Source organism: Mauremys mutica, chromosome 3, assembly GCF_020497125.1.
Source record: "Mauremys mutica isolate MM-2020 ecotype Southern chromosome 3, ASM2049712v1, whole genome shotgun sequence".
In the NCBI taxonomy this organism is placed as follows: domain Eukaryota; kingdom Metazoa; phylum Chordata; order Testudines; family Geoemydidae; genus Mauremys; species Mauremys mutica.
The window spans coordinates 124,969,398-124,981,407 of record NC_059074.1 but is presented as its reverse complement, the minus strand read 5'-3'; the positions used below and the strand labels follow the sequence as shown (position 1 = coordinate 124,981,407).

Genomic DNA, 12,010 nt, shown 5'->3' with positions numbered 1-12,010 from the left:
AAAGATTCACATGGAAGACTGTCCACTTTATCTTGACAGAGACATTAAAGGCCATTTGTAGCTAGTGTAATAAAATAGTGGGCCATGCCAGGCATAAAATTAGTTCTGGCATGTGTTTGATGGGGATGTAGATGGTGCTTGAACATTCATGATTATTGCCTTCTCTTTTTCCCCATGAAGTGACTGAAAAGAGTGAGAAGTTAATAAGAACTCAACATCTTGTAGCTAGTAGGGGGGCAGATTCACCATTCTGTTACATCACTTTTACTGTGGTGTAACTCCATTGAAGTCACTAGTGTAAAATTACACCAACATAAAATTGGTGTAATGGATTGGCGAATTGGGCCCTGTTTGGGTGCTTTTGCCCATCTAAACACTAGTTTAGACAAACCATGTTCAAGATGTGGAGATGTGTAGAAGCATTTGGTAGTAGCTTAGAGGTGAGAGAGAAGGGAGAAAGCAATAGCTGTGACTTACCTCAAAACTGGGCCTGTTCTAAAAGGTGGTTATTGCCTGGGGAAATGGACAGCTTTCTCTCCCAGAGTTCCATATCACAACCTCCAGTAATTCTGACGACCCCCGGCTGGCTTGCAAATACAAAGCATCCCTGGGCCAGATATTGGTGTGTATGTGTGGTATTGATGAGCTGTCTGCAATAGCAGTCCAAGCCAATTTCTTTATTTAGGTTGGGTGGAGGGATCTATTATTCATAAGGAAAGACCACAACAGCGGTAGGTGACATTTTATTCAGCGACATGACTTCCTTTTCATATAGTTCAGTGACTGTTCGTAGTGTGAAAACAGGGATAGTGGGTGGCACCAAAGCACTGCCAACGTCAGGGCACAATGCCCCAATAGCTTTGTTTGGTGTAAGAATCTGTAGAATACCTAGCACCTTTCAGCAGTGGGGCTGAATGCACTCGTCAGAGGTGGGGTAATAAAGTATCCTTTTACAGATGGAGAAAGAGACGCAGAGCAATGAGCAACTGACTTAAGGACATGCACCAAGGCACTGGCATAGCTAGGACTAGAGCTCAGCTCACCTAGATCCCAGCCCACACTCAGGTCACTAGGCCATGTCTAGTATCAGAGGTGGGGACGTGTTAATCTGTATCCACAAAAACAACGAGGAGTCTGTTGGTACCTTAAAGACTAACAGATTTATTTGGGCATAAGCTTTCGTGGGTAAAACCCCCACTTCTTCAGATGCATGTCTGTGTCTTCTCCCTTTCATTCTCTCTCCTTGGGTCTTTGAAATGAAAGGCAAATGTGAGGGGAAGCTGTGCAAGTTTCTTCACTGAGCGCTTTGCTCCCCTCCCTATCTGGCATCAGCCCTGCCAGCTCCCTCCTGGCCTCTAGTGAACACAGTGCGGCTTGAGCAGCACTAAAGTGTTGACTGTCCAGTAGGGAACAGGGCCCTGTTGAGATGGATTGGACAACAAATCCTGCATCTTGGCTGGGGGTTAGACTAGATGACCCTTGTGGTCCCTTCCAATACTATGGCTCTAAGATTCTATGATCCTTCTCTCATTGACATTAATGGCAAAACTCCCATTGGCTTCAGTGGGGCTGGATCAAGGCCTAAGCTATGATCTCACACGCGCGTTTTCAAGTGGGGAAAGGAGTGCAGGTTGCGGTGTCCAGAGATGCAAGGCTGATCCCCTCACCCACTACCTTACTTTGCAACTCTGCCTATGCGTGTGTTTTGATTCTGCTGCATGCAATGAGAGTGCTGCTCAACGCTGATGCTAATATACTTGGTCCTATCCTGGAGCAGTGTGTTGTTGGCAGGCAGTTTCTTTGGTTATTTAACACCCGAGCTGTCATTTCTAGGACACTAGATCACTGAGGGAGGGGGGAGGATCCTGCTTATTTCCCCCTCCTGATAATTTTGCAGCTCCAAACAGTGACTGTGAGGACTGAGAGTATTAGGTATTTATATACTCTGCCCCCCCCCCCCGCCGCCGCCGCCGCCGCCGCCGCCTCCACACACCTCAGTTTAGCAAAGCTTGGCACACAGCAAGGAAACAGACTCTATATGCGGCCAGAACGATGACAATTCAGAGAGCCCACACGGAAATGAAACGCTTGCTTCGCATCCTCTTTTTTTTTTTAAAGCACCTTCCTTTCCACGGCTGCAGAAAAAGATCGTTGCTGTGTGTACAGCAGTACAATAAAATAAAATTGCTCCTTAAGATTCAGCCATACACCCCAAACACTTTAGCATGTACCCGATCTAAAACGCACTGGGGAGAGATGGGAGGGAGAGCACTTCCCCAGCCTCCATCAACCTCTGCCTGGGGAGAGATGAACAATTAACCCCCCCCCCGCCCCAATATGTAAAAATCTCCCAAAGTCTAGTCAGTTACAAAATGTTCCTGGAGCTGCGAAACAAGCATCTGATCGCAGCGCTGAAATTCCCCTCCCAGCCCCTTCGCTTGCTGTTTATTGTTGTTATTCATTTTTGGTGGGGTTTTTTTTGGAGGGAGGGGGGGAATCATCTTCAGTCTCTTGCAAAAGGTCCAGGCTGCTTACGTCTGAGCGCCCCTTATCATTTCAATGAATGGCAGTTGCAGCCTTGGTGCTGTTATAGCAATGAAGCTACAGACGTCATTGCCTCCTGTTGGACGTGAGATGTGTCCAAGCATCAGCCCCTTTTGCTTAAGAACAACTCTTTAACTTCCAGGCAGCCGGCAGACAGGATTTTCTGAGAGCCTAAGAACCAAACGTTTATATTATACATATACACACATATATAGGTATAATACAAACACACACACACACACTATATATATATGTGTGTCTATATATGGAGAGAGAGAGACCTAGGAAAACCTGCTGCCACTGCAAGCTCCACTTAAAATTTCCTGATCAGCTGAGTAGCTCGCTGCATCGTTTTCTTAAATGCCACCTGACGGGAAGGGATCATCACTCAGCCTGTGCTCTTCATTTTTGTTAGCGAGGAAGACTTGTTGAGCACCTTGTTCTCCAGCGCCCAAGAAGAAGCCCTGCTGCTGGGAGCACAGAAGAGTTGGGATCGTGCCCTAAGAGCTCCCCGAATTTCACCCACTTTGCAGCGGCTACTAATTGAGCCCCCCCGGCCCCCTCGTCTCTGTCTCCCGGACCGAAGCGTGAGCGAGGATCTGCTCTTTAAAGTTGATCTGAAGGGGAAGGCAGAGATGAGCTGGTGCCTAGTTCTGAGGGTAAGTTGCTCTCTCCCTCCATGGAGCATCAGCCCCGAGCCTCGGTATTTGGCTGGAAAGTGGGACAGGTGGAGGGGGGATGTGGTGAAGGCAGGGGGAGAGCGGCACTTTTTACATCCAAGGCTGAAAGGGTTACCCGGGGGGGGGGGGGGAGAGTGAGTGTGCGGGGGCCGGCCACTGACTTCACAGCGGAGTTTGCAAGGTGCGAGTTACTCGTGAATATTCCCAGCCAGCTGCGAAGCTCAGCAGCAATGACTCTAATCCCGCAGCTGCCTGCCTGGGCGGCTAGCAGCCACAGCCCGTGCCCCCCCCCCCCGCCACACACACTCAGAGTTTGGGGCGGGGAGACCCCCCACCCACCTAGGGGAGAACAGCCCTCCTCTACCCCCGCCCCATCAGCCCTGCGGGGAATTCAGGATCCCCCGCGACAGAACACATGACCCCTGCAGGGGACTCTGCCCTCCCACACCTGGAAGCGCCTGTCGTTTGTCCTCCTCTGTCTCTGTCCCCCGCATCCAGCCCCTTCCTTTCCCTCAGTCCATTGAACCAGTTTTTAACCCGAAGGGATCCCAGTACAAATAAATATAAATCAACCCCTCCCCCTCCAGCTGGCCACCAACATGTGTAAAACCTGCAGAGGTGCCCATTGCCTCCCTCTCGGATGCTGCCTCTCTCCCCCAGTTGGATAGGAAAGGGGGGGCAACCCCCTTAGACGTGGGGCTGAATTGATGGGATTGTGATTTGTAGGATTTCTCCACTTAGTCCCTGCCTCCTACTTGCTCTCCAGCCACTCCAAAGTCTCTTCCCCTCTCTTTAAGCAGCGATTTCTTTCAATCTCTCTCCCTCTCCCCCTCTGTGTGTGTGTGTCTCTCCCTCCTTCCGCATACACTCATCTCCCCGGAGAGAGAAAGGAGAAACCCAACTCCCAAACACCGGCCAGATGTCGAAGAAACGCAAAACCCTGGAGGGTAGAGGACCCGGGCTCCCCCAGGAGGAGCCCAGAGCCTGCTTTGGGGGCAGCGAGGAGCAAGGTAGGGAGGAGGGAGCCTTCAAGTGGAGGGGAGGCAATTAGGAGTGCAGGGGGATCCCAGCACAGGAATGCATCAACCTGGCTTATCTCCCTGAGTAAAGAGAGCTATAGAGGTGACTCTAATAATTAGGCCAGATTGTTTCCAATAAGGGCATTAAAAGAGCAGGTCTGCTGTGATTGCGACAACACTGAACTTTTGAGCGTGAAGGGGTTAAGGGGGGCAGGAAGGAGAGAGAAGGGGCTATTGATCGATTGCTGAGGAGGAATTGTAGGTTTGCTGATCAATCCAGATTCACTTCACCACTTGCTGTTTGTCAATTGCATTGGTATATTCACACTGTATCATCGATTTGCAGCTTGTGTAAATCTCTGTTTACTGAGTTTGAGCAATGAGTGGTGTATTTCTGAGGTGGGGTGTGTGTGTGTGTTTTTTTTGGTGGGGGAAGGAGAGGGGTGTTCCATTTTAGTTCATAAGCCCCCATCCCTGATATGATTTCAGTTGCGTCATGTTGAGGCTTCAAATGCTGCACTTGCAGAGCACACTTCGCATCCAGCTAAAGTTGGTTTTTCAACAGCTTTGGTGCTTTGCTGTAATTTTCGAGCTCTAAGTATTTGTGATGAAAGCTGTTCTGCACTTTTTGACAAGATAATATCAATGTAGAAGCTGAGCTGGTGTAAAATCAGCTATGCACACAAGTATTAGGGAGTTCTGCAGCCTATTTTTTTGTTTGTTTGTTTCAGTCAGCCCAATAGTTCCTTTCCTTTGTGTTTATTTTGACTAAGTGGGCCCAGATGAGCCAAGCCAAGCTACAGTGTTTCAGGGGTTGTGGCTATAATGCAGAAGAGAGGAAAAAATACCAGCTGGGTTAAAAGCAATGTTTAAAGCTGTTTATAATGGCTTTGAAGACGAAGGTGGGAGATGATGGTGTGTATGGTGGAGTAAGGTGAAAATGTAAATTTATTTCTTTACCATGTTAGAATTCAGAAATATGGTGCTTTTGTCTTAGCATGTGCAAACCTGAGCATAGAGCTGATAGGGATGGAATGAGTGTGTTCTCCAATATGGAGTCAATGGTCCTTTTTATAAAGAATGATGATAAGGATCACAATGTCACAAAAGTAATTAAAAATCATGAAATTCAACCTCCACCAGGGATATTTTTGCATTGGGTTGTGTTTTTTGAAGTGAAATATCTCAAATCTGATTCCAGGCGTGCTCTTTTAGCTTCGTTAGAAAGAAGAAGTCATAGTGATGCACCATTTATCTCAAAAGAGATTGTTTAGGGTTTACATGGCTGTTATTTTCGATTGCTTGTCTCTCCCACAATAAAACAAAATCCATGTCCATCATTTCCTAAAACCATTTGTCTATTAAAACAAATCCAGTCACCTGAGGAACATTTTTATCTCTGTGAATGACTTTATTTGCATGATAGCATACAGTGTTTATGCAATCAGTAGGAAAAACTGTGGTTTTGCTGTCACTAACCGAGAAAAGCTTACCTCTTTGCCAGGTATAGATGATGTCAGACACAGAAAGGATATTCAGCATTGATCTGAAAGTTGGTCTATAGGTTACATATATTTTTCATTTAATTGGGGGTACCAATGGTGTGTGTGGACACAGAGTGACCATTATTGTAAAGCAGTGGTGTGTATGTGGTAATTTTTTAAAAACTCCGCAATAGTACTTCCTACAAGATCTCTGGTTATGTAATGAGGAACAGAAAATGACATTTAACTTTATACAGATATTTTTCTTGTTTTGGAAGTACACTGAATAAGAAATAAAATGAATGTGGAAAAATATTTAGCAAAGCACTGATCTGCTTGTATTAAGAGAGCAAATAATAAATATCTTGTAGGAAAACAAAGTATTTTGCAAATCAAACTGGATGTGAACCTATGCTGTGCCTATATGTTCCAGGTTTATGTAGACTATGGCATTGTAAATTATGGAATGTAGTTTAAAATATAGTTTTAGTTAATGAGATCAAGTGTGTTTTTTATGAACATGTAGTGATTTTTATTTTATTTTCTCCTTTGTATTTCACAGAAAAGAATGCTGCTTGCTAATTATATTGTCTGTATAATACGTAACTGTAGAAACCATTGAGTGTTCAATGTACCACAATACTGTAGTGAGCATATTTTGTGCAAAATGGTGGATGTGATTTTTTTTTTTTGACATCAGATGTACAGTTATTTTTGGATTAATCTGAAATGATGATTTACATGCTGTGTGTGCTTATGGTAGGTTTTCTACCTCTGTAGAGAGAACATGCTTATTAGATTGGCAAGTGAGTGTAATATTTGCCCAGAAGTATGAAAAAGCCATGTAACTCCTGAGATTTAGTTCTACAACGTACGTGTAGGGTGATTGTTTGTTTAAATCATAGGTTCTAGTTTACTAATAAACAGACCAAAAAAAATAATAGTAAAAGCTCAGATTTTTGGACACTACCAAATCCAGCATCCATGCAGAATGCAAATGCAGCTCCACTGTGGGGCCTTCTTCCAGTGGCACAGACGTGGACCATAGAGAGACTTGTTCTAGTTCGGCCATCTTAATTCTGTGTGCTATTTGGTAAATTAGGGACATGCTATGCTAATAAACAAGTATCCTTACTTTGAGGGCCTATGATGGTTTAAAAACATCTAGCTAACACAGATTAATTCCAAACTGCTGCAGTGTATGTCAGTTCTTTGGCCAAATGAAATTCTTGCTTGTGGAGCTTTGTTCTTCTCCCATGTGTGATCCGTATACATGGAGCAGGTTGGTAGATGTCATGTAGGCCGTGGCATACAATTTCTAAGTTCTTTGGGGTGACTTTTATTCTTTCACAAAGCATTTTATGAAGGCCTTGCTAGAACTCTCTCTAACTGCTCCTCCTAAAATAGATCCTGACATTGCAAGTTTTGAACATTCAGCACATTACATTGACTTGAGCGGGGGTAGTGGGTACTTCCAGCATCAGAGCCTTACTAATGAAGTGTGGAGACCAAACAGGCCTGATTTTGATCTTGCTTACATCAGTCTGAATCAAGAGTAACTCCAGTAAGGTCAATGGAGTCCCACCAGAGTAACTAACCTCAGAATTGAGCCCTATGGGTATACCATAGTATGTGCAACTGGTCAGTCAGTGTGCGTCTCCATTTCACATTGCTAGCAGCACCTTTGACTGCATCTTGCTGGTTTTGGTGTCATTTAAATGACACCAAGAGGATCTTGGGTCACAAATTGAAAGCCCGTCGTGGTTACTGTATATTGTATTAGGACGTACTTAATGATCCAGAAGACCTTGTTTGCCCCTTTTTTCCATGTTCCTTTGAAAGCTGGTGGAGAATGTGCAAAGATAAAGGGCTTTAGCAAGTTAAAATGGATTTTGCGCTCTTGTAATAATGGAACACAAAATATGATAAACTTAAAATTGAGTAATCCTGTTCACAGCTTTTACTTTTGTCATTATCCAGTGATCACTGCTTTAGTGTAATACAATATTTCAGACAACTTTTTGTGGGGAGATTTGTTGGTGTGGGAGCTGGTGGGCAAAATAACTCTCTGATGAGTCCTTGCTTGACCAAATGCAGCTTTCTTGTACACATGTAACTGAGAATATAATTTAACCTGCTGTATTTTCCTTTTCACTGTCTGTATTTTGACTGTCTATGAAAGCAGATAATTTTTTTTCTTCGGGTCCAGTTCTGTATAGTGTTGAATACTCTCAGCTTTCACAGAAATCCGTGACTGAGGCTCTCAGCATTCTGCAGAACTGGGCTCCTGACAGCTAGCTTTTTAAAAATTGTTTAAAACCTGTTTTTTCAGAGGCAAACTTGAGGCCCAATCCTGCAGACACTTATGCACATGTGTAACTTTACATATATGAATAGTTCCATTGAGCTCAGTGGGACCAGTCTTGTGCATAAAATTATCATGTGCGTGCTTGCTGGATAAGGGATCTTGGTTAATATTAACCAAGTCCTCTTGAGTTTCTTTCCTGTACAAAGATACTCCAAGTTAAAAGGCACAGTTGAGATACGCATTTTTCTGTCTAAAAATGTCTAGTTATGTGAGATCTTAAATACCTACTGAAAATTCATCCTTATGCCTTGTATTTTTGATCAGTATAAAGTATTATTGATTAAATCTTGTAGATGTTTTAGAAAAATAAACTGCTGTAATCTTGATGTGGGCACATGAAAATATAGGAGGCCAAATTTTGCTCTTACTCCAAATTTACAGTGATGTCACTGAGCTAGGAGTTTGACCCATTGTTTGCCTTATACTGCTGCTTCATTCTGTCCCTTTCACTTGGTAGAAGCAGGTACATTCAAACACTGTTCACTCCATTCATTGTCTGTGTGCATTCCTGCTGGTGTCATGATTCTGTTGTGTACATATGGAAGTAACCTGGCTACTTGTCACCTTCTATGTAAATTATAGAATCATAGGACTGGAAGGGACCTTGAGAGGTCATCTGGTCCACTCCCCTGCACTCAAGGCAGAACTAACTATAATTCAGGCTGCTTCTCCCTTAGAGCACTCCCGTCTCTGCACTAGTTTTCTCCTTCCCCTCTCTGTGCTCAGCCCAATCTTTTCTCCTTCCTACTGGAAAAGATACAAAAAACGGCAACAAAAATGGTGAGGGGTATGGAACAGCTTCCATACAAGGTAGAATTAAAAAGACTGGAACTGTTCATCTTCGAAAACAGATGTAAGTAAGGATATGATAGAAGTCTATAAATCATGACTGGCGTAGAGAAAGTAAATAAGTGTTATTTACCCCTTCACACAACACAAGAACCAGGAGTCACCCAAAAAAATTAATAGGCATTCGGTTTAAAATAGCCATAAGGAAGTCCTGTGGAATTCATTGCCAGGGGAAGTTGTAAAGGCCAAAAGTATAATGGAGTTAAGAAAAGAATTAGATAAGGTCATGGAGGATAAGTTCATCAGAGGGTATTAGCCAAGATGGTTAGGGATGCCACCCTATGCTCTGTGGGTCCCTCTGCCAGAAGCTGGGACTTGATGACAAAGAATGGATCACTCAATAATTGCCCTATTGTGTTTATTCCCTCTGAAGCAACTGGCACCAGCCGCTCTCGGAAGACAAGATACTGGGCTAGATGGACCATTGGTCTGACCCATTATGGCTGTTCTTATGTTTCATTTGTCTTACATTAGTCAAAGCAGCTATTTGAAATATAAGTCAGCCACCCTCTTCCTCCTTAAATGCCTGATCCAGGAAGTGTACAGCTCATAATGTCAGTAGCCACTCTACTGTGTGATCCGTGTTTATCTTCTGAGTGTAGATATTTTGGGACAAAGGTTATTTGACTTTTTTGGGGGGCGGTGTGTGTGTTTGATATAAAACATTGAGTACAGCCTGGTACTACACACATACTGTAATGGAAACAATGAGGAAAGGGCAGCCCCTGTTGGGTATTGCTGCAGAAGCCTGCGTATATGTGTACCAAATGAAAAATAGTCCAGTAAGAAATTTCTAGGGGATGTGACAAAAAACTGGAGAGTAAACAATGCTTTTAAAAAGTGGGCTGGCTCCCTGGGCTAGTGAGTTGGGACTCTTGAGCTTGAGCTCTCACTCCTCTAGCAGGCAAGTGCTCAGTTACCTATGTTTGCTTCTCAGAAATTTACCAGCCTTCCTCCTTCATACGCATTTCCAGTCAGCTGAAAGAGTAATGTCCAACCCTTGGTGCTTTGTTGATGATAACTGTGATGTAAAGGCCTTCTTAGGAAACAACCAAAAAAAGCTTTGTTTTAGGGGACAAAAATGAGACCTATTGGAGTAACTACAGATTCCTTCTGAGGGCTCTGGAAGGATAAAGGGTGTCATGTATGTAAGCAAAGTATAAATGTAACTAACACACTGGGTAAGGTATATGTTTTAGTCTACTGTTGGCTCTATGGACTAAATTCAGCCTGATGAAAGTGAGGGCAAACTCACTGACTTCAGTGGAGTTATGTCCATGTTCACCAGGGCTGACCTTGGCCTTTGGTGTTTGCTATGGTGACTTACTGGTAGTGGGTACATTAAAGTTAAGGACTAGAGGACGGAAGAAAAGGTAAGTAGAAGTATGGATGCCTGGGAAGAGAGATGATGTGTCTTGGTAGATAAGATTTGTGGATCATGGAATAATGCTTTGTAGAAACTACCAGGAGAAAAATAACTCCCAAGTTGTTGTTGTTGTTGTTTCTGTAACGGTTCCTGTTGATTCTCCATAACTATTGAAACCTCCCATTTCTAGTAATTCAGATCCTAATTTATAAAGTTACTTTGCGTGTGCCTAACTTCAAGCATACAAGTAGCCCCACTGGAGAGCTTAGAGAATGCTTAGAGTTAAGCAGCCACTAAATTAGTAACTTTCTGAATCAAGGCCTCAAGAGTGGGAGAGTCATGCTCACGCCTGTTGTCATAATGGCCTCTTTTAAGAGAGTGATCACTAAGGTTATGTTTCTAATATATATTGGAGTAGATTAACTGTACCTAGACCTGAAGAATACAGTTTGGTTTTGAAGAACTGTGAGGGAGAAATTTAGATCTTTGGGGGTAAGATTGCAGTCTACATGTTATGGGGAAGTAATTCTGTCACCTGATGCTATGAGGTAGAGCTACTGGAAGTGTTGACATTTTTAATATTTGACACAGTCATTTTTTCCTTGATTGAAAAATGTAACATGGGACAAGTCACTTATTTTCTCTGTAAATAGAAATGGGGATGACTTCTTAACTAGAGGGGTGTGGTGAGAAGAAATTTTATTCTTTTTATAATAATAATTGGAGATATACCAATCTCCTAGAACTAGAAGGGACCTTGAAAGGTCATTGAGTCCAGCCCCCTGCTTTCACTAGCAGGACCAAGTACTGATTTTTGCCCCAGATCCCTAAGTGGCCCCCTCAAGGATTGAGCTCACAACCCTGGGTTTAGCAGGCCAATGCTCAAACCAGAGCTATCCTTGCCCCCTACTTGGAGCCTTCAGTGATTATAGGCCATGTAAGTACTTAGGGTAACATTTTCAAAAGCACTAGTGATTTAAGATCTTAAGTCCCATTGGCTTTCAAAGTTAGTAGGCGCCTTTGAAAATATTCCCCCTGGAGTCCAGTAGTACCCACGTAAGATTTTTTTCTTTTGCATTAAGTGGAGTTAGTAATGAAGGTGTTAGTGTTACATTGTCCTGGACCTACTTCCATATGCTGGTGGGTGTAAGACAAAATTCTTCATTCTATTTTTCTCTGGATATTGGTGCACTAGTATATAAGTATTTATTGATCCAGAGGTAGCAAAATGAGGGCTGGCCCTGAAGGTGGCAGTCAGGAGGCAGGTTCTCAGTTAGTGTAAATCAGTGTAGCTCCATTGACTTCAGTAGTGCTATGCTGATTTTATGCCACTTGAGAATCTGGCCCCATGCATTCTTAAAGATGATTCACAGATTTCTGTGTATTTGACTTAGGATGCTTCCTAAAAATGTCAGAAAGTGATAAAGTGAGGAATTCAGATCATGGAGGGTATAGGAATAAAAACAAGGCAAAATACATAGATCCTGTAGGAGCCTATTACAAAATAATGGAAAAAATAGTGGAGTGTCCCTTTTAAGGTATAGTTGTTACTCCCAGGAAGCCTCTTAAAAATCTCTGACTTGAACACAATTCATTTTACCTTTTTCTTCCTTGCCATTTTACTTGTTGTCAAGTATGTTTGTTTGCATTTAAACAACTGCTGTCTCATATAGCCTCATGCTGCAGTGCGTCGCATTGAT

General features: G+C 43.2%; 1 protein-coding gene across 1 annotated transcript in view; it reads left to right on the top strand.

The window, feature by feature from the left end:
* Window positions 1-2,691: 2,691 nt before the first annotated feature.
* The window catches only part of PDE10A (phosphodiesterase 10A), a 605,978-nt gene continuing 596,659 nt past the window's right edge, over window positions 2,692-12,010 (top strand). Inside the window, exon 1 of the mRNA XM_045008718.1 lies at window positions 2,692-3,203. The gene's annotated coding sequence lies outside the window, so the exon portion shown is untranslated. The remainder of the gene's footprint in view (window positions 3,204-12,010) is intronic.